Source organism: Ranitomeya imitator, chromosome 5, assembly GCF_032444005.1.
Source record: "Ranitomeya imitator isolate aRanImi1 chromosome 5, aRanImi1.pri, whole genome shotgun sequence".
Lineage (NCBI taxonomy): Eukaryota > Metazoa > Chordata > Amphibia > Anura > Dendrobatidae > Ranitomeya > Ranitomeya imitator.
In genome coordinates this window covers 125,746,618-125,773,269 of record NC_091286.1, presented here as the reverse complement: position 1 = coordinate 125,773,269, position 26,652 = coordinate 125,746,618, and the positions used below count along the sequence as shown (strand labels likewise).

At 33.9% G+C, this 26,652-nt stretch overlaps 24 non-coding genes across 24 annotated transcripts; all 24 read right to left on the bottom strand.

The window, feature by feature from the left end:
* Positions 1-832: 832 nt before the first annotated feature.
* TRNAL-UAA (transfer RNA leucine (anticodon UAA)) lies at positions 833-915 on the bottom strand. The gene has a single exon. It is a non-coding gene; the product is annotated as a tRNA-Leu (tRNA).
* A 1,004-nt stretch (positions 916-1,919) lies between these two features.
* On the bottom strand, positions 1,920-2,002 carry TRNAL-CAA (transfer RNA leucine (anticodon CAA)). The gene has a single exon. It is a non-coding gene; the product is annotated as a tRNA-Leu (tRNA).
* Positions 2,003-3,006: 1,004 nt separating this feature from the next.
* TRNAL-CAA (transfer RNA leucine (anticodon CAA)) lies at positions 3,007-3,089 on the bottom strand. The gene has a single exon. It is a non-coding gene; the product is annotated as a tRNA-Leu (tRNA).
* Positions 3,090-4,093: 1,004 nt separating this feature from the next.
* On the bottom strand, positions 4,094-4,176 carry TRNAL-UAA (transfer RNA leucine (anticodon UAA)). The gene has a single exon. It is a non-coding gene; the product is annotated as a tRNA-Leu (tRNA).
* A 1,000-nt stretch (positions 4,177-5,176) lies between these two features.
* Positions 5,177-5,259, bottom strand: TRNAL-UAA (transfer RNA leucine (anticodon UAA)). The gene has a single exon. It is a non-coding gene; the product is annotated as a tRNA-Leu (tRNA).
* Positions 5,260-6,263: 1,004 nt separating this feature from the next.
* TRNAL-CAA (transfer RNA leucine (anticodon CAA)) lies at positions 6,264-6,346 on the bottom strand. The gene has a single exon. It is a non-coding gene; the product is annotated as a tRNA-Leu (tRNA).
* Positions 6,347-7,350: 1,004 nt separating this feature from the next.
* TRNAL-UAA (transfer RNA leucine (anticodon UAA)) lies at positions 7,351-7,433 on the bottom strand. The gene has a single exon. It is a non-coding gene; the product is annotated as a tRNA-Leu (tRNA).
* A 1,000-nt stretch (positions 7,434-8,433) lies between these two features.
* TRNAL-UAA (transfer RNA leucine (anticodon UAA)) lies at positions 8,434-8,516 on the bottom strand. The gene has a single exon. It is a non-coding gene; the product is annotated as a tRNA-Leu (tRNA).
* Positions 8,517-9,520: 1,004 nt separating this feature from the next.
* On the bottom strand, positions 9,521-9,603 carry TRNAL-CAA (transfer RNA leucine (anticodon CAA)). Its single transcript has one exon. It is a non-coding gene; the product is annotated as a tRNA-Leu (tRNA).
* Positions 9,604-10,607: 1,004 nt separating this feature from the next.
* Positions 10,608-10,690, bottom strand: TRNAL-UAA (transfer RNA leucine (anticodon UAA)). Its single transcript has one exon. It is a non-coding gene; the product is annotated as a tRNA-Leu (tRNA).
* Positions 10,691-11,690: 1,000 nt separating this feature from the next.
* TRNAL-UAA (transfer RNA leucine (anticodon UAA)) lies at positions 11,691-11,773 on the bottom strand. Its single transcript has one exon. It is a non-coding gene; the product is annotated as a tRNA-Leu (tRNA).
* Positions 11,774-12,777: 1,004 nt separating this feature from the next.
* TRNAL-UAA (transfer RNA leucine (anticodon UAA)) lies at positions 12,778-12,860 on the bottom strand. The gene has a single exon. It is a non-coding gene; the product is annotated as a tRNA-Leu (tRNA).
* A 990-nt stretch (positions 12,861-13,850) lies between these two features.
* TRNAL-UAA (transfer RNA leucine (anticodon UAA)) lies at positions 13,851-13,933 on the bottom strand. The gene has a single exon. It is a non-coding gene; the product is annotated as a tRNA-Leu (tRNA).
* A 1,003-nt stretch (positions 13,934-14,936) lies between these two features.
* TRNAL-UAA (transfer RNA leucine (anticodon UAA)) lies at positions 14,937-15,019 on the bottom strand. The gene has a single exon. It is a non-coding gene; the product is annotated as a tRNA-Leu (tRNA).
* A 990-nt stretch (positions 15,020-16,009) lies between these two features.
* On the bottom strand, positions 16,010-16,092 carry TRNAL-UAA (transfer RNA leucine (anticodon UAA)). Its single transcript has one exon. It is a non-coding gene; the product is annotated as a tRNA-Leu (tRNA).
* A 1,004-nt stretch (positions 16,093-17,096) lies between these two features.
* Positions 17,097-17,179, bottom strand: TRNAL-CAA (transfer RNA leucine (anticodon CAA)). Its single transcript has one exon. It is a non-coding gene; the product is annotated as a tRNA-Leu (tRNA).
* Positions 17,180-18,183: 1,004 nt separating this feature from the next.
* Positions 18,184-18,266, bottom strand: TRNAL-UAA (transfer RNA leucine (anticodon UAA)). Its single transcript has one exon. It is a non-coding gene; the product is annotated as a tRNA-Leu (tRNA).
* A 990-nt stretch (positions 18,267-19,256) lies between these two features.
* TRNAL-UAA (transfer RNA leucine (anticodon UAA)) lies at positions 19,257-19,339 on the bottom strand. The gene has a single exon. It is a non-coding gene; the product is annotated as a tRNA-Leu (tRNA).
* A 990-nt stretch (positions 19,340-20,329) lies between these two features.
* TRNAL-UAA (transfer RNA leucine (anticodon UAA)) lies at positions 20,330-20,412 on the bottom strand. The gene has a single exon. It is a non-coding gene; the product is annotated as a tRNA-Leu (tRNA).
* A 990-nt stretch (positions 20,413-21,402) lies between these two features.
* On the bottom strand, positions 21,403-21,485 carry TRNAL-UAA (transfer RNA leucine (anticodon UAA)). Its single transcript has one exon. It is a non-coding gene; the product is annotated as a tRNA-Leu (tRNA).
* Positions 21,486-22,475: 990 nt separating this feature from the next.
* TRNAL-UAA (transfer RNA leucine (anticodon UAA)) lies at positions 22,476-22,558 on the bottom strand. The gene has a single exon. It is a non-coding gene; the product is annotated as a tRNA-Leu (tRNA).
* Positions 22,559-23,548: 990 nt separating this feature from the next.
* Positions 23,549-23,631, bottom strand: TRNAL-UAA (transfer RNA leucine (anticodon UAA)). Its single transcript has one exon. It is a non-coding gene; the product is annotated as a tRNA-Leu (tRNA).
* Positions 23,632-24,635: 1,004 nt separating this feature from the next.
* On the bottom strand, positions 24,636-24,718 carry TRNAL-UAA (transfer RNA leucine (anticodon UAA)). The gene has a single exon. It is a non-coding gene; the product is annotated as a tRNA-Leu (tRNA).
* Positions 24,719-25,718: 1,000 nt separating this feature from the next.
* Positions 25,719-25,801, bottom strand: TRNAL-UAA (transfer RNA leucine (anticodon UAA)). The gene has a single exon. It is a non-coding gene; the product is annotated as a tRNA-Leu (tRNA).
* Positions 25,802-26,652: the final 851 nt, after the last annotated feature.

Genomic DNA, 26,652 nt, shown 5'->3' with positions numbered 1-26,652 from the left:
TTTTTCCACTATATGTAGATTTTCATTTTTCATTACATGTTTAGTGTGGTGACCAAGAGTGAATATTGGAATAAAATGCCATCGAGATTTGTCAACAACACTAAGCACAAAGTTTTAGTTTCTTTAAACACTTTAACTTCTCCAAAAAAGCTCATAGTTTTCAAATTCATCACTTTACCATAGGCCAGATTTTCTCCCGCATATTTTACATTTCATGACATCCTACGTACACTGGCCATCTTTTTTTCTGGATAACCCCCCTCTATTAGATAATGTTTTTTGTGAATGGATTGCGCTATATTTCTATATTTCTCATATTATTTTAACTTCAAATGTTTCTTTGGGACTGTAGTTTGAATATTTACCTCAGATATTCAAATTTGTCTTATTCCTCACATTTTCCTCAATATTTAAGTTTGGAACCTACTGTAATATCATGCTCTAATGTACTAGAGATTCATCTCATAATGGAAAAAATAAACATAAAAGGGCCATAGTCAGGTATATTGAAGTGTTAATACTGTTCTATCGGGCAACAAGAACTTTTCTTTTGCTCAAACATTACTCCATTTTCAGAAACCTTGTAGAATTTGAAGTATAAAAATCATACCAGGAGTGGGGTTCGAACCTCCTCAATTTTTAAGTTTGGAACTTACTGTAATATCATGCTATAATGTACTAGAAATTCATCTCATAATGGAAAAAATGAACATTAAAGGTTCTGAAAGGTTCTGAAAGGTTAATACTGCACTATCTGCCAACAAGAACATTTCTTTTGCAGAAAAATTACTCCTTTTTCAGAAATCTCGTAGAATTTCAAGTGTAAAACTCATACCAGGAGTGGGGTTCGAACCCACGAGGATACATATCCATTGGATCTTAAGTCCAACGCCTTAACCACTCGGCCATCCTGGTGAATGCACATGAAGTTTTGGATTTCGTAGGCAGCTAGTGTTTATTGAAAGTGAACTCTCTTACGAAGTTTGCACTAACAAATTTTTTTTAAGACACTTATCAAGAGCCGGACACAGATTTTTAGTGGGAACCTTCCTGTTGACTGTAAATTTCATCCAGAAAAAAATATTTTTCCACTATATGTAGATTTTCATTTTTCATTACATGTTTAGTGTGGTGACCAAGAGTGAATATTGGAATAAAATGCCATCGAGATTTGTCAACAACACTAAGCACAAAGTTTTAGTTTCTTTAAACACTTTAACTTCTCCAAAAAAGCTCATAGTTGTCAAATTCATCACTTTACCATAGGCCAGATTTTCTCCCGCATATTTGACATTTCATGACATCCTACGTACACTGGCCATCTTTTTTTCTAGATTACCCCCCTCTAGTAGATAATGTTTTTTGTGAATGGATTGCGCTATATTTCTATATTTCTCATATTATTTTAACTTCAAATGTTTCTTTGGGACTGTAGTTTGAATATTTACCTCAGATATTTAAATTTGTCTTAATCCCTACATTTTCCTCAATATTTAAGTTTGGAAACTACTGTAATATCATGCTCTAATGTACTAGAGATTCATCTCATAATGGAAAAAATAAACATAAAAGGGCCATAGTCAGGTATATTGAAGTGTTAATACTGTTCTATCGGGCAACAAGAACTTTTCTTTTGCTCAAACATTACTCCATTTTCAGAAACCTTGTAGAATTTGAAGTATAAAAATCATACCAGGAGTGGGGTTCGAACCTCCTCAATTTTTAAGTTTGGAACTTACTGTAATATCATGCTCTAATGTACTAGAAATTCATCTCATAATGGAAAAAATAAACATTAAAGGGCGATACTCAGGGGTTCTGAAAGGTTAATACTGCACTATCTGCCAACAAGAACATTTCTTTTGCAGAAACATTACTCCTTTTTCAGAAATCTCGTAGAATTTCAAGTGTAAAACTCATAGCAGGAGTGGGGTTCGAACCCACGAGGATACATATCCATTGGATCTTGAGTCCAACGCCTTAACCACTCGGCCATCCTGGTGAATACACATAAAGCTTTGGATTTCGTAGGCAGCTAGTGTTTATTGAAAGTGAACTCTCATACGAAGTTTGCACTAACAAATTTTTTTTAAGACACTTATCAAGAGCCGGACACAGATTTTTACTGGGAACCTTCCTGTTGACTGTAAATTTCATCCAGAAAAAAATATTTTTCCACTATATGTAGATTTTCATTTTTCATTACATGTTTAGTGTGGTGACCAAGAGTGAATATTGGAATAAAATGCCATCGAGATTTGTCAACAACACTAAGCACAAAGTTTTAGTTTCTTTAAACACTTTAACTTCTCCAAAAAAGCTCATAGTTGTCAAATTCATCACTTTACCATAGGCCAGATTTTCTCCCGCATATTTGACATTTCATGACATCCTACGTACACTGGCCATCTTTTTTTCTAGATTACCCCCCTCTAGTAGATAATGTTTTTTGTGAATGGATTGCGCTATATTTCTATATTTCTCATATTATTTTAACTTCAAATGTTTCTTTGGGACTGTAGTTTGAATATTTACCTCAGATATTCAAATTTGTCTTATTCCTCACATTTTCCTCAATATTTAAGTTTGGAACCTACTGTAATATCATGCTCTAATGTACTAGAGATTCATCTCATAATGGAAAAAATAAACATAAAAGGGCCATAGTCAGGTATATTGAAGTGTTAATACTGTTCTATCGGGCAACAAGAACTTTTCTTTTGCTCAAACATTACTCCATTTTCAGAAACCTTGTAGAATTTGAAGTATAAAAATCATACCAGGAGTGGGGTTCGAATCTCCTCAATTTTTAAGTTTGGAACTTACTGTAATATCATGCTCTAATGTACTAGAAATTCATCTCATAATGGAAAAAATAAACATTAAAGGGCGATACTCAGGGGTTCTGAAAGGTTAATACTGCACTATCTGCCAACAAGAACATTTCTTTTGCAGAAACATTACTCCTTTTTCAGAAATCTCGTAGAATTTCAAGTGTAAAACTCATACCAGGAGTGGGGTTCGAACCCACGAGGATACATATCCATTGGATCTTGAGTTCAACGCCTTAACCACTCGGCCATCCTGGTGAATACACATAAAGTTTTGGATTTCGTAGGCAGCTAGTGTTTATTGAAAGTGAACTCTCATACGAAGTTTGCACTAACAAATTTTTTTTAAGACACTTATCAAGAGCCGGACACAGATTTTTACTGGGAACCTTCCTGTTGACTGTAAATTTCATCCAGAAAAAAATATTTTTCCACTATATGTAGATTTTCATTTTTCATTACATGTTTAGTATGGTGACCAAGAGTGAATATTGGAATAAAATGCCATCGAGATTTGTCAACAACACTAAGCACAAAGTTTTAGTTTCTTTAAACACTTTAACTTCTCCAAGAAAGCTCATAGTTTTCAAATTCATCACTTTACCATAGGCCAGATTTTCTCCCGCATATTTTACATTTCATGACATCCTACGTACACTGGCCATCTTTTTTTCTGGATTACCCCCCTCTATTAGATAATGTTTTTTGTGAATGGATTGCGCTATATTTCTATATTTCTCATATTATTTTAACTTCAAATGTTTCTTTGGGACTGTAGTTTGAATATTTACCTCAGATATTCAAATTTGTCTTATTCCTCACATTTTCCTCAATATTTCAGTTTGGAACCTACTGTAATATCATGCTCTAATGTACTAGAGATTCATCTCATAATGGAAAAAATAAACATAAAAGGGCCATAGTCAGGTATATTGAAGTGTTAATACTGTTCTATCGGGCAACAAGAACTTTTCTTTTGCTCAAACATTACTCCATTTTCAGAAACCTTGTAGAATTTGAAGTATAAAAATCATACCAGGAGTGGGGTTCGAACCTCCTCAATTTTTAAGTTTGGAACTTACTGTAATATCATGCTCTAATGTACTAGAAATTCATCTCATAATGGAAAAAATAAACATTAAAGGGCGATACTCAGGGGTTCTGAAAGGTTAATACTGCACTATCTGCCAACAAGAACATTTCTTTTGCAGAAACATTACTCCTTTTTCAGAAATCTCGTAGAATTTCAAGTGTAAAACTCATACCAGGAGTGGGGTTCGAACCCACGAGGATACATATCCATTGGATCTTAAGTCCAACGCCTTAACCACTCGGCCATCCTGGTGAATGCACATGAAGTTTTGGATTTCGTAGGCAGCTAGTGTTTATTGAAAGTGAACTCTCTTATGAAGTTTGCACTAACAAATTTTTTTTAACACACTTATCAAGAGCCGGACACAGATTTTTACTGGGAACCTTCCTGTTGACTGTAAATTTCATCCAGAAAAAAATATTTTTCCACTATATGTAGATTTTCATTTTTCATTACATGTTTAGTGTGGTGACCAAGAGTGAATATTGGAATAAAATGCCATCGAGATTTGTCAACAACACTAAGCACAAAGTTTTAGTTTCTTTAAACACTTTAACTTCTCCAAAAAAGCTCATAGTTTTCAAATTCATCACTTTACCATAGGCCAGATTTTCTCCCGCATATTTTACATTTCATGACATCCTACGTACACTGGCCATCTTTTTTTCTGGATAACCCCCCTCTATTAGATAATGTTTTTTGTGAATGGATTGCGCTATATTTCTATATTTCTCATATTATTTTAACTTCAAATGTTTCTTTGGGACTGTAGTTTGAATATTTACCTCAGATATTCAAATTTGTCTTATTCCTCACATTTTCCTCAATATTTAAGTTTGGAACCTACTGTAATATCATGCTCTAATGTACTAGAGATTCATCTCATAATGGAAAAAATAAACATAAAAGGGCCATAGTCAGGTATATTGAAGTGTTAATACTGTTCTATCGGGCAACAAGAACTTTTCTTTTGCTCAAACATTACTCCATTTTCAGAAACCTTGTAGAATTTGAAGTATAAAAATCATACCAGGAGTGGGGTTCGAACCTCCTCAATTTTTAAGTTTGGAACTTACTGTAATATCATGCTATAATGTACTAGAAATTCATCTCATAATGGAAAAAATGAACATTAAAGGTTCTGAAAGGTTCTGAAAGGTTAATACTGCACTATCTGCCAACAAGAACATTTCTTTTGCAGAAAAATTACTCCTTTTTCAGAAATCTCGTAGAATTTCAAGTGTAAAACTCATACCAGGAGTGGGGTTCGAACCCACGAGGATACATATCCATTGGATCTTAAGTCCAACGCCTTAACCACTCGGCCATCCTGGTGAATGCACATGAAGTTTTGGATTTCGTAGGCAGCTAGTGTTTATTGAAAGTGAACTCTCTTACGAAGTTTGCACTAACAAATTTTTTTTAAGACACTTATCAAGAGCCGGACACAGATTTTTAGTGGGAACCTTCCTGTTGACTGTAAATTTCATCCAGAAAAAAATATTTTTCCACTATATGTAGATTTTCATTTTTCATTACATGTTTAGTGTGGTGACCAAGAGTGAATATTGGAATAAAATGCCATCGAGATTTGTCAACAACACTAAGCACAAAGTTTTAGTTTCTTTAAACACTTTAACTTCTCCAAAAAAGCTCATAGTTGTCAAATTCATCACTTTACCATAGGCCAGATTTTCTCCCGCATATTTGACATTTCATGACATCCTACGTACACTGGCCATCTTTTTTTCTAGATTACCCCCCTCTAGTAGATAATGTTTTTTGTGAATGGATTGCGCTATATTTCTATATTTCTCATATTATTTTAACTTCAAATGTTTCTTTGGGACTGTAGTTTGAATATTTACCTCAGATATTTAAATTTGTCTTAATCCCTACATTTTCCTCAATATTTAAGTTTGGAAACTACTGTAATATCATGCTCTAATGTACTAGAGATTCATCTCATAATGGAAAAAATAAACATAAAAGGGCCATAGTCAGGTATATTGAAGTGTTAATACTGTTCTATCGGGCAACAAGAACTTTTCTTTTGCTCAAACATTACTCCATTTTCAGAAACCTTGTAGAATTTGAAGTATAAAAATCATACCAGGAGTGGGGTTCGAACCTCCTCAATTTTTAAGTTTGGAACTTACTGTAATATCATGCTCTAATGTACTAGAAATTCATCTCATAATGGAAAAAATAAACATTAAAGGGCGATACTCAGGGGTTCTGAAAGGTTAATACTGCACTATCTGCCAACAAGAACATTTCTTTTGCAGAAACATTACTCCTTTTTCAGAAATCTCGTAGAATTTCAAGTGTAAAACTCATAGCAGGAGTGGGGTTCGAACCCACGAGGATACATATCCATTGGATCTTGAGTCCAACGCCTTAACCACTCGGCCATCCTGGTGAATACACATAAAGCTTTGGATTTCGTAGGCAGCTAGTGTTTATTGAAAGTGAACTCTCATACGAAGTTTGCACTAACAAATTTTTTTTAAGACACTTATCAAGAGCCGGACACAGATTTTTACTGGGAACCTTCCTGTTGACTGTAAATTTCATCCAGAAAAAAATATTTTTCCACTATATGTAGATTTTCATTTTTCATTACATGTTTAGTGTGGTGACCAAGAGTGAATATTGGAATAAAATGCCATCGAGATTTGTCAACAACACTAAGCACAAAGTTTTAGTTTCTTTAAACACTTTAACTTCTCCAAAAAAGCTCATAGTTGTCAAATTCATCACTTTACCATAGGCCAGATTTTCTCCCGCATATTTGACATTTCATGACATCCTACGTACACTGGCCATCTTTTTTTCTAGATTACCCCCCTCTAGTAGATAATGTTTTTTGTGAATGGATTGCGCTATATTTCTATATTTCTCATATTATTTTAACTTCAAATGTTTCTTTGGGACTGTAGTTTGAATATTTACCTCAGATATTCAAATTTGTCTTATTCCTCACATTTTCCTCAATATTTAAGTTTGGAACCTACTGTAATATCATGCTCTAATGTACTAGAGATTCATCTCATAATGGAAAAAATAAACATAAAAGGGCCATAGTCAGGTATATTGAAGTGTTAATACTTTTCTATCGGGCAACAAGAACTTTTCTTTTGCTCAAACATTACTCCATTTTCAGAAACCTTGTAGAATTTGAAGTATAAAAATCATACCAGGAGTGGGGTTCGAACCTCCTCAATTTTTAAGTTTGGAACTTACTGTAATATCATGCTCTAATGTACTAGAAATTCATCTCATAATGGAAAAAATAAACATTAAAGGGCGATACTCAGGGGTTCTGAAAGGTTAATACTGCACTATCTGCCAACAAGAACATTTCTTTTGCAGAAACATTACTCCTTTTTCAGAAATCTCGTAGAATTTCAAGTGTAAAACTCATACCAGGAGTGGGGTTCGAACCCACGAGGATACATATCCATTGGATCTTAAGTCCAACGCCTTAACCACTCGGCCATCCTGGTGAATGCACATGAAGTTTTGGATTTCGTAGGCAGCTAGTGTTTATTGAAAGTGAACTCTCTTATGAAGTTTGCACTAACAAATTTTTTTTAACACACTTATCAAGAGCCGGACACAGATTTTTACTGGGAACCTTCCTGTTGACTGTTAATTTCATCCAGAAAAAAATATTTTTCCACTATATGTAGATTTTCATTTTTCATTACATGTTTAGTGTGGTGACCAAGAGTGAATATTGGAATAAAATGCCATCGAGATTTGTCAACAACACTAAGCACAAAGTTTTAGTTTCTTTAAACACTTTAACTTCTCCAAAAAAGCTCATAGTTTTCAAATTCATCACTTTACCATAGGCCAGATTTTCTCCCGCATATTTTACATTTCATGACATCCTACGTACACTGGCCATCTTTTTTTCTGGATTACCCCCCTCTATTAGATAATGTTTTTTGTGAATGGATTGCGCTATATTTCTATATTTCTCATATTATTTTAACTTCAAATGTTTCTTTGGGACTGTAGTTTGAATATTTACCTCAGATATTCAAATTTGTCTTATTCCTCACATTTTCCTCAATATTTAAGTTTGGAACCTACTGTAATATCATGCTCTAATGTACTAGAGATTCATCTCATAATGGAAAAAATAAACATAAAAGGGCCATAGTCAGGTATATTGAAGTGTTAATACTGTTCTATCGGGCAACAAGAACTTTTCTTTTGCTCAAACATTACTCCATTTTCAGAAACCTTGTAGAATTTGAAGTATAAAAATCATACCAGGAGTGGGGTTCGAACCTCCTCAATTTTTAAGTTTGGAACTTACTGTAATATCATGCTATAATGTACTAGAAATTCATCTCATAATGGAAAAAATGAACATTAAAGGTTCTGAAAGGTTCTGAAAGGTTAATACTGCACTATCTGCCAACAAGAACATTTCTTTTGCAGAAAAATTACTCCTTTTTCAGAAATCTCGTAGAATTTCAAGTGTAAAACTCATACCAGGAGTGGGGTTCGAACCCACGAGGATACATATCCATTGGATCTTAAGTCCAACGCCTTAACCACTCGGCCATCCTGGTGAATGCACATGAAGTTTTGGATTTCGTAGGCAGCTAGTGTTTATTGAAAGTGAACTCTCTTACGAAGTTTGCACTAACAAATTTTTTTTAAGACACTTATCAAGAGCCGGACACAGATTTTTAGTGGGAACCTTCCTGTTGACTGTAAATTTCATCCAGAAAAAAATATTTTTCCACCATATGTAGATTTTCATTTTTCATTACATGTTTAGTGTGGTGACCAAGAGTGAATATTGGAATAAAATGCCATCGAGATTTGTCAACAACACTAAGCACAAAGTTTTAGTTTCTTTAAACACTTTAACTTCTCCAAAAAAGCTCATAGTTGTCAAATTCATCACTTTACCATAGGCCAGATTTTCTCCCGCATATATGACATTTCATGACATCCTACGTACACTGGCCATCTTTTTTTCTAGATTACCCCCCTCTAGTAGATAATGTTTTTTGTGAATGGATTGCGCTATATTTCTATATTTCTCATATTATTTTAACTTCAAATGTTTCTTTGGGACTGTAGTTTGAATATTTACCTCAGATATTTAAATTTGTCTTAATCCCTACATTTTCCTCAATATTTAAGTTTGGAAACTACTGTAATATCATGCTCTAATGTACTAGAGATTCATCTCATAATGGAAAAAATAAACATAAAAGGGCCATAGTCAGGTATATTGAAGTGTTAATACTGTTCTATCGGGCAACAAGAACTTTTCTTTTGCTCAAACATTACTCCATTTTCAGAAACCTTGTAGAATTTGAAGTATAAAAATCATACCAGGAGTGGGGTTCGAACCTCCTCAATTTTTAAGTTTGGAACTTACTGTAATATCATGCTCTAATGTACTAGAAATTCATCTCATAATGGAAAAAATAAACATTAAAGGGCGATACTCAGGGGTTCTGAAAGGTTAATACTGCACTATCTGCCAACAAGAACATTTCTTTTGCAGAAACATTACTCCTTTTTCAGAAATCTCGTAGAATTTCAAGTGTAAAACTCTTACCAGGAGTGGGGTTCGAACCCACGAGGATACATATCCATTGGATCTTGAGTCCAACGCCTTAACCACTCGGCCATCCTGGTGAATACACATAAAGTTTTGGATTTCGTAGGCAGCTAGTGTTTATTGAAAGTGAACTCTCATACGAAGTTTGCACTAACAAATTTTTTTTAAGACACTTATCAAGAGCCGGACACAGATTTTTACTGGGAACCTTCCTGTTGACTGTAAATTTCATCCAGAAAAAAATATTTTTCCACTATATGTAGATTTTCATTTTTCATTACATGTTTAGTGTGGTGACCAAGAGTGAATATTGGAATAAAATGCCATCGAGATTTGTCAACAACACTAAGCACAAAGTTTTAGTTTCTTTAAACACTTTAACTTCTCCAAGAAAGCTCATAGTTTTCAAATTCATCACTTTACCATAGGCCAGATTTTCTCCCGCATATTTTACATTTCATGACATCCTACGTACACTGGCCATCTTTTTTTCTGGATTACCCCCCTCTATTAGATAATGTTTTTTGTGAATGGATTGCGCTATATTTCTATATTTCTCATATTATTTTAACTTCAAATGTTTCTTTGGGACTGTAGTTTGAATATTTACCTCAGATATTCAAATTTGTCTTATTCCTCACATTTTCCTCAATATTTCAGTTTGGAACCTACTGTAATATCATGCTCTAATGTACTAGAGATTCATCTCATAATGGAAAAAATAAACATAAAAGGGCCATAGTCAGGTATATTGAAGTGTTAATACTGTTCTATCGGGCAACAAGATCTTTTCTTTTGCTCAAACATTACTCCATTTTCAGAAACCTTGTAGAATTTGAAGTATAAAAATCATACCAGGAGTGGGGTTCGAACCTCCTCAATTTTTAAGTTTGGAACTTACTGTAATATCATGCTCTAATGTACTAGAAATTCATCTCATAATGGAAAAAATAAACATTAAAGGGCGATACTCAGGGGTTCTGAAAGGTTAATACTGCACTATCTGCCAACAAGAACATTTCTTTTGCAGAAACATTACTCCTTTTTCAGAAATCTCGTAGAATTTCAAGTGTAAAACTCATACCAGGAGTGGGGTTCGAACCCACGAGGATACATATCCATTGGATCTTAAGTCCAACGCCTTAACCACTCGGCCATCCTGGTGAATGCACATGAAGTTTTGGATTTCGTAGGCAGCTAGTGTTTATTGAAAGTGAACTCTCTTATGAAGTTTGCACTGACAAATTTTTTTTAACACACTTATCAAGAGCCGGACACAGATTTTTACTGGGAACCTTCCTGTTGACTGTAAATTTCATCCAGAAAAAAATATTTTTCCACTATATGTAGATTTTCATTTTTCATTACATGTTTAGTGTGGTGACCAAGAGTGAATATTGGAATAAAATGCCATCGAGATTTGTCAACAACACTAAGCACAAAGTTTTAGTTTCTTTAAACACTTTAACTTCTCCAAAAACGCTCATAGTTTTCAAATTCATCACTTTACCATAGGCCAGATTTTCTCCCGCATATTTTACATTTCATGACATCCTACGTACACTGGCCATCTTTTTTTCTGGATTACCCCCCTCTATTAGATAATGTTTTTTGTGAATGGATTGCGCTATATTTCTATATTTCTCATATTATTTTAACTTCAAATGTTTCTTTGGGACTGTAGTTTGAATATTTACCTCAGATATTCAAATTTGTCTTATTCCTCACATTTTCCTCAATATTTAAGTTTGGAACCTACTGTAATATCATGCTCTAATGTACTAGAGATTCATCTCATAATGGAAAAAATAAACATAAAAGGGCCATAGTCAGGTATATTGAAGTGTTAATACTGTTCTATCGGGCAACAAGAACTTTTCTTTTGCTCAAACATTACTCCATTTTCAGAAACCTTGTAGAATTTGAAGTATAAAAATCATACCAGGAGTGGGGTTCGAACCTCCTCAATTTTTAAGTTTGGAACTTACTGTAATATCATGCTATAATGTACTAGAAATTCATCTCATAATGGAAAAAATGAACATTAAAGGTTCTGAAAGGTTCTGAAAGGTTAATACTGCACTATCTGCCAACAAGAACATTTCTTTTGCAGAAAAATTACTCCTTTTTCAGAAATCTCGTAGAATTTCAAGTGTAAAACTCATACCAGGAGTGGGGTTCGAACCCACGAGGATACATATCCATTGGATCTTAAGTCCAACGCCTTAACCACTCGGCCATCCTGGTGAATGCACATGAAGTTTTGGATTTCGTAGGCAGCTAGTGTTTATTGAAAGTGAACTCTCTTACGAAGTTTGCACTAACAAATTTTTTTTAAGACACTTATCAAGAGCCGGACACAGATTTTTAGTGGGAACCTTCCTGTTGACTGTAAATTTCATCCAGAAAAAAATATTTTTTCACTATATGTAGATTTTCATTTTTCATTACATGTTTAGTGTGGTGACCAAGAGTGAATATTGGAATAAAATGCCATCGAGATTTGTCAACAACACTAAGCACAAAGTTTTAGTTTCTTTAAACACTTTAACTTCTCCAAGAAAGCTCATAGTTGTCAAATTCATCACTTTACCATAGGCCAGATTTTCTCCCGCATATTTGACATTTCATGACATCCTACGTACACTGGCCATCTTTTTTTCTAGATTACCCCCCTCTAGTAGATAATGTTTTTTGTGAATGGATTGCGCTATATTTCTATATTTCTCATATTATTTTAACTTCAAATGTTTCTTTGGGACTGTAGTTTGAATATTTACCTCAGATATTCAAATTTGTCTTATTCCTCACATTTTCCTCAATATTTCAGTTTGGAACCTACTGTAATATCATGCTCTAATGTACTAGAGATTCATCTCATAATGGAAAAAATAAACATAAAAGGGCCATAGTCAGGTATATTGAAGTGTTAATACTGTTCTATTGGGCAACAAGAACTTTTCTTTTGCTCAAACATTACTCCATTTTCAGAAACCTTGTAGAATTTGAAGTATAAAAATCATACCAGGAGTGGGGTTCGAACCTCCTCAATTTTTAAGTTTGGAACTTACTGTAATATCATGCTCTAATGTACTAGAAATTCATCTCATAATGGAAAAAATAAACATTAAAGGGCGATACTCAGGGGTTCTGAAAGGTTAATACTGCACTATCTGCCAACAAGAACATTTCTTTTGCAGAAACATTACTCCTTTTTCAGAAATCTCGTAGAATTTCAAGTGTAAAACTCATACCAGGAGTGGGGTTCGAACCCACGAGGATACATATCCATTGGATCTTAAGTCCAACGCCTTAACCACTCGGCCATCCTGGTGAATGCACATGAAGTTTTGGATTTCGTAGGCAGCTAGTGTTTATTGAAAGTGAACTCTCTTATGAAGTTTGCACTAACAAATTTTTTTTAACACACTTATCAAGAGCCGGACACAGATTTTTACTGGGAACCTTCCTGTTGACTGTAAATTTCATCCAGAAAAAAATATTTTTCCACTATATGTAGATTTTCATTTTTCATTACATGTTTAGTGTGGTGACCAAGAGTGAATATTGGAATAAAATGCCATCGAGATTTGTCAACAACACTAAGCACAAAGTTTTAGTTTCTTTAAACACTTTAACTTCTCCAAAAAAGCTCATAGTTTTCAAATTCATCACTTTACCATAGGCCAGATTTTCTCCCGCATATTTTACATTTCATGACATCCTACGTACACTGGCCATCTTTTTTTCTGGATTACCCCCCTCTATTAGATAATGTTTTTTGTGAATGGATTGCGCTATATTTCTATATTTCTCATATTATTTTAACTTCAAATGTTTCTTTGGGACTGTAGTTTGAATATTTACCTCAGATATTCAAATTTGTCTTATTCCTCACATTTTCCTCAATATTTAAGTTTGGAACCTACTGTAATATCATGCTCTAATGTACTAGAGATTCATCTCATAATGGAAAAAATAAACATAAAAGGGCCATAGTCAGGTATATTGAAGTGTTAATACTGTTCTATCGGGCAACAAGAACTTTTCTTTTGCTCAAACATTACTCCATTTTCAGAAACCTTGTAGAATTTGAAGTATAAAAATCATACCAGGAGTGGGGTTCGAACCTCCTCAATTATTAAGTTTGGAACTTACTGTAATATCATGCTATAATGTACTAGATATTCATCTCATAATGGAAAAAATGAACATTAAAGGTTCTGAAAGGTTAATACTGCACTATCTGCCAACAAGAACATTTCTTTTGCAGAAAAATTACTCCTTTTTCAGAAATCTCGTAGAATTTCAAGTGTAAAACTCATACCAGGAGTGGGGTTCGAACCCACGAGGATACATATCCATTGGATCTTAAGTCCAACGCCTTAACCACTCGGCCATCCTGGTGAATGCACCTGAAGTTTTGGATTTCGTAGGCAGCTAGTGTTTATTGAAAGTGAACTCTCTTACGAAGTTTGCACTAACAAATTTTTTTTAAGACACTTATCAAGAGCCGGACACAGATTTTTAGTGGGAACCTTCCTGTTGACTGTAAATTTCATCCAGAAAAAAATATTTTTCCACTATATGTAGATTTTCATTTTTCATTACATGTTTAGTGTGGTGACCAAGAGTGAATATTGGAATAAAATGCCATCGAGATTTGTCAACAACACTAAGCACAAAGTTTTAGTTTCTTTAAACACTTTAACTTCTCCAAAAAAGCTCATAGTTGTCAAATTCATCACTTTACCATAGGCCAGATTTTCTCCCGCATATTTGACATTTCATGACATCCTACGTACACTGGCCATCTTTTTTTCTAGATTACCCCCCTCTAGTAGATAATGTTTTTTGTGAATGGATTGCGCTATATTTCTATATTTCTCATATTATTTTAACTTCAAATGTTTCTTTGGGACTGTAGTTTGAATATTTACCTCAGATATTTAAATTTGTCTTAATCCCTACATTTTCCTCAATATTTAAGTTTGGAACTACTGTAATATCATGCTCTAATGTACTAGAGATTCATCTCATAATGGAAAAAATAAACATAAAAGGGCCATAGTCAGGTATATTGAAGTGTTAATACTGTTCTATCGGGCAACAAGAACTTTTCTTTTGCTCAAACATTACTCCATTTTCAGAAACCTTGTAGAATTTGAAGTATAAAAATCATACCAGGAGTGGGGTTCGAACCTCCTCAATTTTTAAGTTTGGAACTTACTGTAATATCATGCTCTAATGTACTAGAAATTCATCTCATAATGGAAAAAATAAACATTAAAGGGCGATACTCAGGGGTTCTGAAAGGTTAATACTGCACTATCTGCCAACAAGAACATTTCTTTTGCAGAAACATTACTCCTTTTTCAGAAATCTCGTAGAATTTCAAGTGTAAAACTCATACCAGGAGTGGGGTTCGAACCCACGAGGATACATATCCATTGGATCTTAAGTCCAACGCCTTAACCACTCGGCCATCCTGGTGAATGCACATGAAGTTTTGGATTTCGTAGGCAGCTAGTGTTTATTGAAAGTGAACTCTCTTATGAAGTTTGCACTAACAAATTTTTTTTAACACACTTATCAAGAGCCGGACACAGATTTTTACTGGGAACCTTCCTGTTGACTGTAAATTTCATCCAGAAAAAAATATTTTTCCACTATATGTAGATTTTCATTTTTCATTACATGTTTAGTGTGGTGACCAAGAGTGAATATTGGAATAAAATGCCATCGAGATTTGTCAACAACACTAAGCACAAAGTTTTAGTTTCTTTAAACACTTTAACTTCTCCAAAAAAGCTCATAGTTTTCAAATTCATCACTTTACCATAGGCCAGATTTTCTCCCGCATATTTTACATTTCATGACATCCTACGTACACTGGCCATCTTTTTTTCTGGATTACCCCCCTCTATTAGATAATGTTTTTTGTGAATGGATTGCGCTATATTTCTATATTTCTCATATTATTTTAACTTCAAATGTTTCTTTGGGACTGTAGTTTGAATATTTACCTCAGATATTCAAATTTGTCTTATTCCTCACATTTTCCTCAATATTTCAGTTTGGAACCTACTGTAATATCATGCTCTAATGTACTAGAGATTCATCTCATAATGGAAAAAATAAACATAAAAGGGCCATAGTCAGGTATATTGAAGTGTTAATACTGTTCTATCGGGCAACAAGAACTTTTCTTTTGCTCAAACATTACTCCATTTTCAGAAACCTTGTAGAATTTGAAGTATAAAAATCATACCAGGAGTGGGGTTCGAACCTCCTCAATTTTTAAGTTTGGAACTTACTGTAATATCATGCTATAATGTACTAGAAATTCATCTCATAATGGAAAAAATGAACATTAAAGGTTCTGAAAGGTTAATACTGCACTATCTGCCAACAAGAACATTTCTTTTGCAGAAAAATTACTCCTTATTCAGAAATCTCGTAGAATTTCAAGTGTAAAACTCATACCAGGAGTGGGGTTCGAACCCACGAGGATGCATATCCATTGGATCTTAAGTCCAACGCCTTAACCACTCGGCCATCGTGGTGAATGCACATGAAGTTTTGGATTTCGTAGGCAGCTAGTGTTTATTGAAAGTGAACTCTCTTACGAAGTTTGCACTAACAAATTTTTTTTAAGACACTTATCAAGAGCCGGACACAGATTTTTAGTGGGAACCTTCCTGTTGACTGTAAATTTCATCCAGAAAAAAATATTTTTTCACTATATGTAGATTTTCATTTTTCATTACATGTTTAGTGTGGTGACCAAGAGTGAATATTGGAATAAAATGCCATCGAGATTTGTCAACAACACTAAGCACAAAGTTTTAGTTTCTTTAAACACTTTAACTTCTCCAAAAAAGCTCATAGTTGTCAAATTCATCACTTTACCATAGGCCAGATTTTCTCCCGCATATTTGACATTTCATGACATCCTACGTACACTGGCCATCTTTTTTTCTGGATTACCCCCCTCTATTAGATAATGTTTTTTGTGAATGGATTGCGCTATATTTCTATATTTCTCATATTATTTTAACTTCAAATGTTTCTTTGGGACTGTAGTTTGAATATTTACCTCAGATATTCAAATTTGTCTTATTCCTCACATTTTCCTCAATATTTAAGTTTGGAACCTACTGTAATATCATGCTCTAATGTACTAGAGATTCATCTCATAATGGAAAAAATAAACATAAAAGGGCCATAGTCAGGTATATTGAAGTGTTAATACTGTTCTATCGGGCAACAAGAACTTTTCTTTTGCTCAAACATTACTCCATTTTCAGAAACCTTGTAGAATTTGAAGTATAAAAATCATACCAGGAGTGGGGTTCGAACCTCCTCAATTTTTAAGTTTGGAACTTACTGTAATATCATGCTCTAATGTACTAGAAATTCATCTCATAATGGAAAAAATAAACATTAAAGGGCGATACTCAGGGGTTCTGAAAGGTTAATACTGCACTATCTGCCAACAAGAACATTTCTTTTGCAGAAACATTACTCCTTTTTCAGAAATCTCGTAGAATTTCAAGTGTAAAACTCATACCAGGAGTGGGGTTCGAACCCACGAGGATACATATCCATTGGATCTTGAGTCCAACGCCTTAACCACTCGGCCATCCTGGTGAATACACATAAAGTTTTGGATTTCGTAGGCAGCTAGTGTTTATTGAAAGTGAACTCTCATACGAAGTTTGCACTAACAAATTTTTTTTAAGACACTTATCAAGAGCCGGACACAGATTTTTACTGGGAACCTTCCTGTTGACTGTAAATTTCATCCAGAAAAAAATATTTTTCCACTATATGTAGATTTTCATTTTTCATTACATGTTTAGTGTGGTGACCAAGAGTGAATATTGGAATAAAATGCCATCGAGATTTGTCAACAACACTAAGCACAAAGTTTTAGTTTCTTTAAACACTTTAACTTCTCCAAGAAAGCTCATAGTTTTCAAATTCATCACTTTACCATAGGCCAGATTTTCTCCCGCATATTTTACATTTCATGACATCCTACGTACACTGGCCATCTTTTTTTCTGGATTACCCCCCTCTATTAGATAATGTTTTTTGTGAATGGATTGCGCTATATTTCTATATTTCTCATATTATTTTAACTTCAAATGTTTCTTTGGGACTGTAGTTTGAATATTTACCTCAGATATTCAAATTTGTCTTATTCCTCACATTTTCCTCAATATTTCAGTTTGGAACCTACTGTAATATCATGCTCTAATGTACTAGAGATTCATCTCATAATGGAAAAAATAAACATAAAAGGGCCATAGTCAGGTATATTGAAGTGTTAATACTGTTCTATCGGGCAACAAGAACTTTTCTTTTGCTCAAACATTACTCCATTTTCAGAAACCTTGTAGAATTTGAAGTATAAAAATCATACCAGGAGTGGGGTTCGAACCTCCTCAATTTTTAAGTTTGGAACTTACTGTAATATCATGCTCTAATGTACTAGAAATTCATCTCATAATGGAAAAAATAAACATTAAAGGGCGATACTCAGGGGTTCTGAAAGGTTAATACTGCACTATCTGCCAACAAGAACATTTCTTTTGCAGAAACATTACTCCTTTTTCAGAAATCTCGTAGAATTTCAAGTGTAAAACTCATACCAGGAGTGGGGTTCGAACACACGAGGATACATATCCATTGGATCTTAAGTCCAACGCCTTAACCACTCGGCCATCCTGGTGAATGCACATGAAGTTTTGGATTTCGTAGGCAGCTAGTGTTTATTGAAAGTGAACTCTCTTACGAAGTTTGCACTAACAAATTTTTTTTAAGACACTTATCAAGAGCCGGACACAGATTTTTAGTGGGAACCTTCCTGTTGACTGTAAATTTCATCCAGAAAAAAATATTTTTCCACTATATGTAGATTTTCATTTTTCATTACATGTTTAGTGTGGTGACCAAGAGTGAATATTGGAATAAAATGCCATCGAGATTTGTCAACAACACTAAGCACAAAGTTTTAGTTTCTTTAAACACTTTAACTTCTCCAAAAAAGCTCATAGTTGTCAAATTCATCACTTTACCATAGGCCAGATTTTCTCCCGCACATTTGACATTTCATGACATCCTACGTACACTGGCCATCTTTTTTTCTAGATTACCCCCCTCTAGTAGATAATGTTTTTTGTGAATGGATTGCGCTATATTTCTATATTTCTCATATTATTTTAACTTCAAATGTTTCTTTGGGACTGTAGTTTGAATATTTACCTCAGATATTTAAATTTGTCTTAATCCCTACATTTTCCTCAATATTTAAGTTTGGAAACTACTGTAATATCATGCTCTAATGTACTAGAGATTCATCTCATAATGGAAAAAATAAACATAAAAGGGCCATAGTCAGGTATATTGAAGTGTTAATACTGTTCTATCGGGCAACAAGAACTTTTCTTTTGCTCAAACATTACTCCATTTTCAGAAACCTTGTAGAATTTGAAGTATAAAAATCATACCAGGAGTGGGGTTCGAACCTCCTCAATTTTTAAGTTTGGAACTTACTGTAATATCATGCTCTAATGTACTAGAAATTCATCTCATAATGGAAAAAATGAACATTAAAGGTTCTGAAAGGTTAATACTGCACTATCTGCCAACAAGAACATTTCTTTTGCAGAAAAATTACTCCTTTTTCAGAAATCTCGTAGAATTTCAAGTGTAAAACTCATACCAGGAGTGGGGTTCGAACCCACGAGGATACATATCCATTGGATTTTAAATCCAACGCCTTAACCACTCGGCCATCCTAGTGAATGCACATGAAGTTTTGGATTTCGTAGGCAGCTAGTGTTTATTGAAAGTGAACTCTCTTACGAAGTTTGCACTAACACATTTTTTTTAAGACACTTATCAAGAGCCGGACACAGATTTTTACTGGGAACCTTCCTGTTGACTGTAAATTTCATCCAGAAAAAAATATTTTTCCACTATATGTAGATTTTCATTTTTCATTACATGTTTAGTGTGGTGACCAAGAGTGAATATTGGAATAAAATGCCATCGAGATTTGTCAACAACACTAAGCACAAAGTTTTAGTTTCTTTAAACACTTTAACTTCTCCAAAAAAGCTCATAGTTTTCAAATTCATCACTTTACCATAGGCCAGATTTTCTCCCGCATATTTTACATTTCATGACATCCTACGTACACTGGCCATCTTTTTTTCTGGATTACCCCCCTCTATTAGATAATGTTTTTTGTGAATGGATTGCGCTATATTTCTATATTTCTCATATTATTTTAACTTCAAATGTTTCTTTGGGACTGTAGTTTGAATATTTACCTCAGATATTCAAATTTGTCTTATTCCTCACATTTTCCTCAATATTTAAGTTTGGAACCTACTGTAATATCATGCTCTAATGTACTAGAGATTCATCTCATAATGGAAAAAATAAACATAAAAGGGCCATAGTCAGGTATATTGAAGTGTTAATACTGTTCTATCGGGCAACAAGAACTTTTCTTTTGCTCAAACATTACTCCATTTTCAGAAACCTTGTAGAATTTGAAGTATAAAAATCATACCAGGAGTGGGGTTCGAACCTCCTCAATTTTTAAGTTTGGAACTTACTGTAATATCATGCTCTAATGTACTAGAAATTCATCTCATAATGGAAAAAATGAACATTAAAGGTTCTGAAAGGTTAATACTGCACTATCTGCCAACAAGAACATTTCTTTTGCAGAAAAATTACTCCTTTTTCAGAAATCTCGTAGAATTTCAAGTGTAAAACTCATACCAGGAGTGGGGTTCGAACCCACGAGGATACATATCCATTGGATTTTAAATCCAACGCCTTAACCACTCGGACATCCTAGTGAATGCACATGAAGTTTTGGATTTCGTAGGCAGCTAGTGTTTATTGAAAGTGAACTCTCTTACGAAGTTTGCACTAACAAATTTTTTTTAAGACACTTATCAAGAGCCGGACACAGATTTTTAGTGGGAACCTTCCTGTTGACTGTAAATTTCATCCAGAAAAAAATATTTTTCCACTATATGTAGATTTTCATTTTTCATTGCATGTTTAGTGTGGTGACCAAGAGTGAATATTGGAATAAAATGCCATCGAGATTTGTCAACAACACTAAGCACAAAGTTTTAGTTTCTTTAAACACTTTAACTTCTCCAAAAAAGCTCATAGTTTTCAAATTCATCACTTTACCATAGGCCAGATTTTCTCCCGCATATTTTACATTTCATGACATCCTACGTACACTGGCCATCTTTTTTTCTGGATTACCCCCCTCTATTAGATAATGTTTTTTGTGAATGGATTGCGCTATATTTCTATATTTCTCATATTATTTTAACTTCAAATGTTTCTTTGGGACTGTAGTTTGAATATTTACCTCAGATATTCAAATTTGTCTTATTCCTCACATTTTCCTCAATATTTAAGTTTGGAACCTACTGTAATATCATGCTCTAATGTACTAGACATTCATCTCATAATGGAAAAAATAAACATAAAAGGGCCATAGTCAGGTATATTGAAGTGTTAATACTGTTCTATCGGGCAACAAGAACTTTTCTTTTGCTCAAACATTACTCCATTTTCAGAAACCTTGTAGAATTTGAAGTATAAAAATCATACCAGGAGTGGGGTTCGAACCTCCTCAATTTTTAAGTTTGGATCTTACTGTAATATCATGCTCTAATGTACTAGAAATTCATCTCATAATGGAAAAAATGAACATTAAAGGTTCTGAAAGGTTAATACTGCACTATCTGCCAACAAGAACATTTCTTTTGCAGAAAAATTTCTCCTTTTTCAGAAATCTCGTAGAATTTCAAGTGTAAAACTCATACCAGGAGTGGGGTTCGAACCCACGAGGATACATATCCATTGGATTTTAAATCCAACGCCTTAACCACTCGGCCATCCTAGTGAATGCACATGAAGTTTTGGATTTCGTAGGCAGCTAGTGTTTATTGAAAGTGAACTCTCTTACGAAGTTTGCACTAACAAATTTTTTTTAAGACACTTATCAAGAGCCGGACACAGATTTTTACTGGGAACCTTCCTGTTGACTGTAAATTTCATCCAGAAAAAAATATTTTTCCACTATATGTAGATTTTCATTTTTCATTACATGTTTAGTGTGGTGACCAAGAGTGAATATTGGAATAAAATGCCATCGAGATTTGTCAACAACACTAAGCACAAAGTTTTAGTTTCTTTAAACACTTTAACTTCTCCAAAAAAGCTCATAGTTTTCAAATTCATCACTTTACCATAGGCCAGATTTTCTCCCGCATATTTTACATTTCATGACATCCTACGTACACTGGCCATCTTTTTTTCTGGATTACCCCCCTCTATTAGATAATGTTTTTTGTGAATGGATTGCGCTATATTTCTATATTTCTCATATTATTTTAACTTCAAATGTTTCTTTGGGACTGTAGTTTGAATATTTACCTCAGATATTCAAATTTGTCTTATTCCTCACATTTTCCTCAATATTTCAGTTTGGAACCTACTGTAATATCATGCTCTAATGTACTAGAGATTCATCTCATAATGGAAAAAATAAACATAAAAGGGCCATAGTCAGGTATATTGAAGTGTTAATACTGTTCTATCGGGCAACAAGAACTTTTCTTTTGCTCAAACATTACTCCATTTTCAGAAACCTTGTAGAATTTGAAGTATAAAAATCATACCAGGAGTGGGGTTCGAACCTCCTCAATTTTTAAGTTTGGAACTTACTGTAATATCATGCTCTAATGTACTAGAAATTCATCTCATAATGGAAAAAATGAACATTAAAGGTTCTGAAAGGTTAATACTGCACTATCTGCCAACAAGAACATTTCTTTTGCAGAAAAATTACTCCTTTTTCAGAAATCTCGTAGAATTTCAAGTGTAAAACTCATACCAGGAGTGGGGTTCGAACCCACGAGGATACATATCCATTGGATTTTAAATCCAACGCCTTAACCACTCGGACATCCTAGTGAATGCACATGAAGTTTTGGATTTCGTAGGCAGCTAGTGTTTATTGAAAGTGAACTCTCTTACGAAGTTTGCACTAACAAATTTTTTTTAAGACACTTATCAAGAGCCGGACACAGATTTTTAGTGGGAACCTTCCTGTTGACTGTAAATTTCATCCAGAAAAAAATATTTTTCCACTATATGTAGATTTTCATTTTTCATTGCATGTTTAGTGTGGTGACCAAGAGTGAATATTGGAATAAAATGCCATCGAGATTTGTCAACAACACTAAGCACAAAGTTTTAGTTTCTTTAAACACTTTAACTTCTCCAAAAAAGCTCATAGTTTTCAAATTCATCACTTTACCATAGGCCAGATTTTCTCCCGCATATTTTACATTTCATGACATCCTACGTACACTGGCCATCTTTTTTTCTGGATTACCCCCCTCTATTAGATAATGTTTTTTGTGAATGGATTGCGCTATATTTCTATATTTCTCATATTATTTTAACTTCAAATGTTTCTTTGGGACTGTAGTTTGAATATTTACCTCAGATATTCAAATTTGTCTTATTCCTCACATTTTCCTCAATATTTAAGTTTGGAACCTACTGTAATATCATGCTCTAATGTACTAGACATTCATCTCATAATGGAAAAAATAAACATAAAAGGGCCATAGTCAGGTATATTGAAGTGTTAATACTGTTCTATCGGGCAACAAGAACTTTTCTTTTGCTCAAACATTACTCCATTTTCAGAAACCTTGTAGAATTTGAAGTATAAAAATCATACCAGGAGTGGGGTTCGAACCTCCTCAATTTTTAAGTTTGGATCTTACTGTAATATCATGCTCTAATGTACTAGAAATTCATCTCATAATGGAAAAAATGAACATTAAAGGTTCTGAAAGGTTAATACTGCACTATCTGCCAACAAGAACATTTCTTTTGCAGAAAAATTACTCCTTTTTCAGAAATCTCGTAGAATTTCAAGTGTAAAACTCATACCAGGAGTGGGGTTCGAACCCACGAGGATACATATCCATTGGATTTTAAATCCAACGCCTTAACCACTCGGCCATCCTAGTGAATGCACATGAAGTTTTGGATTTCGTAGGCAGCTAGTGTTTATTGAAAGTGAACTCTCTTACGAAGTTTGCACTAACAAATTTTTTTTAAGACACTTATCAAGAGCCGGACACAGATTTTTACTGGGAACCTTCCTGTTGACTGTAAATTTCATCCAGAAAAAAATATTTTTCCACTATATGTAGATTTTCATTTTTCATTACATGTTTAGTGTGGTGACCAAGAGTGAATATTGGAATAAAATGCCATCGAGATTTGTCAACAACACTAAGCACAAAGTTTTAGTTTCTTTAAACACTTTAACTTCTCCAAAAAAGCTCATAGTTTTCAAATTCATCACTTTACCATAGGCCAGATTTTCTCCCGCATATTTTACATTTCATGACATCCTACGTACACTGGCCATCTTTTTTTCTGGATTACCCCCCTCTATTAGATAATGTTTTTTGTGAATGGATTGCGCTATATTTCTATATTTCTCATATTATTTTAACTTCAAATGTTTCTTTGGGACTGTAGTTTGAATATTTACCTCAGATATTCAAATTTGTCTTATTCCTCACATTTTCCTCAATATTTCAGTTTGGAACCTACTGTAATATCATGCTCTAATGTACTAGAGATTCATCTCATAATGGAAAAAATAAACATAAAAGGGCCATAGTCAGGTATATTGAAGTGTTAATACTGTTCTATCGGGCAACAAGAACTTTTCTTTTGCTCAAACATTACTCCATTTTCAGAAACCTTGTAGAATTTGAAGTATAAAAATCATACCAGGAGTGGGGTTCGAACCTCCTCAATTTTTAAGTTTGGAACTTACTGTAATATCATGCTCTAATGTACTAGAAATTCATCTCATAATGGAAAAAATAAACATTAAAGGGCGATACTCAGGGGTTCTGAAAGGTTAATACTGCACTATCTGCCAACAAGAACATTTCTTTTGCAGAAACATTACTCCTTTTTCAGAAATCTCGTAGAATTTCAAGTGTAAAACTCATACCAGGAGTGGGGTTCGAACCCACGAGGATACATATCCATTGGATCTTAAGTCCAACGCCTTAACCACTCGGCCATCCTGGTGAATGCACATGAAGTTTTGGATTTCGTAGGCAGCTAGTGTTTATTGAAAGTGAACTCTCTTTTGAAGTTTGCACTAACAAATTTTTTTTAACACACTTATCAAGAGCCGGACACAGATTTTTACTGGGAACCTTCCTGTTGACTGTAAATTTCATCCAGAAAAAAATATTTTTCCACTATATGTAGATTTTCATTTTTCATTACATGTTTAGTGTGGTGACCAAGAGTGAATATTGGAATAAAATGCCATCGAGATTTGTCAACAACACTAAGCACAAAGTTTTAGTTTCTTTAAACACTTTAACTTCTCCAAAAAAGCTCATAGTTTTCAAATTCATCACTTTACCATAGGCCAGATTTTCTCCCGCATATTTTACATTTCATGACATCCTACGTACACTGGCCATCTTTTTTTCTGGATTACCCCCCTCTATTAGATAATGGTTTTTGTGAATGGATTGCGCTATATTTCTATATTTCTCATATTATTTTAACTTCAAATGTTTCTTTGGGACTGTAGTTTGAATATTTACCTCAGATATTCAAATTTGTCTTATTCCTCACATTTTCCTCAATATTTAAGTTTGGAACCTACTGTAATATCATGCTCTAATGTACTAGAGATTCATCTCATAATGGAAAAAATAAACATAAAAGGGCCATAGTCAGGTATATTGAAGTGTTAATACTGTTCTATCGGGCAACAAGAACTTTTCTTTTGCTCAAACATTACTCCATTTTCAGAAACCTTGTAGAATTTGAAGTATAAAAATCATACCAGGAGTTGGGTTCGAACCTCCTCAATTTTTAAGTTTGGAACTTACTGTAATATCATGCTCTAATGTACTAGAAATTCATCTCATAATGGAAAAAATGAACATTAAAGGTTCTGAAAGGTTCTGAAAGGTTAATACTGCACTATCTGCCAACAAGAACATTTCTTTTGCAGAAAAATTACTCCTTTTTCAGAAATCTCGTAGAATTTCAAGTGTAAAACTCATACCAGGAGTGGGGTTCGAACCCACGAGGATACATATCCATTGGATGTTAAGTCCAACGCCTTAACCACTCGGCCATCCTGGTGAATGCACATGAAGTTTTGGATTTCGTAGGCAGCTAGTGTTTATTGAAAGTGAACTCTCTTACGAAGTTTGCACTAACAAATTTTTTTTAAGACACTTATCAAGAGCCGGACACAGATTTTTAGTGGGAACCTTCCTGTTGACTGTAAATTTCATCCAGAAAAAAATATTTTTCCACTATATGTAGATTTTCATTTTTCATTACATGTTTAGTGTGGTGACCAAGAGTGAATATTGGAATAAAATGCCATCGAGATTTGTCAACAACACTAAGCACAAAGTTTTAGTTTCTTTAAACACTTTAACTTCTCCAAAAAAGCTCATAGTTGTCAAATTCATCACTTTACCATAGGCCAGATTTTCTCCCGCATATTTTACATTTCATGACATCCTACGTACACTGGCCATCTTTTTTTCTAGATTACCCCCCTCTAGTAGATAATGTTTTTTGTGAATGGATTGCGCTATATTTCTATATTTCTCATATTATTTTAACTTCAAATGTTTCTTTGGGACTGTAGTTTGAATATTTACCTCAGATATTCAAATTTGTCTTATTCCTCACATTTTCCTCAATATTTCAGTTTGGAACCTACTGTAATATCATGCTCTAATGTACTAGAGATTCATCTCATAATGGAAAAAATAAACATAAAAGGGCCATAGTCAGGTATATTGAAGTGTTAATACTGTTCTATCGGGCAACAAGAACTTTTCTTTTGCTCAAACATTACTCCATTTTCAGAAACCTTGTAGAATTTGAAGTATAAAAATCATACCAGGAGTGGGGTTCGAACCTCCTCAATTTTTAAGTTTGGAACTTACTGTAATATCATGCTCTAATGTACTAGA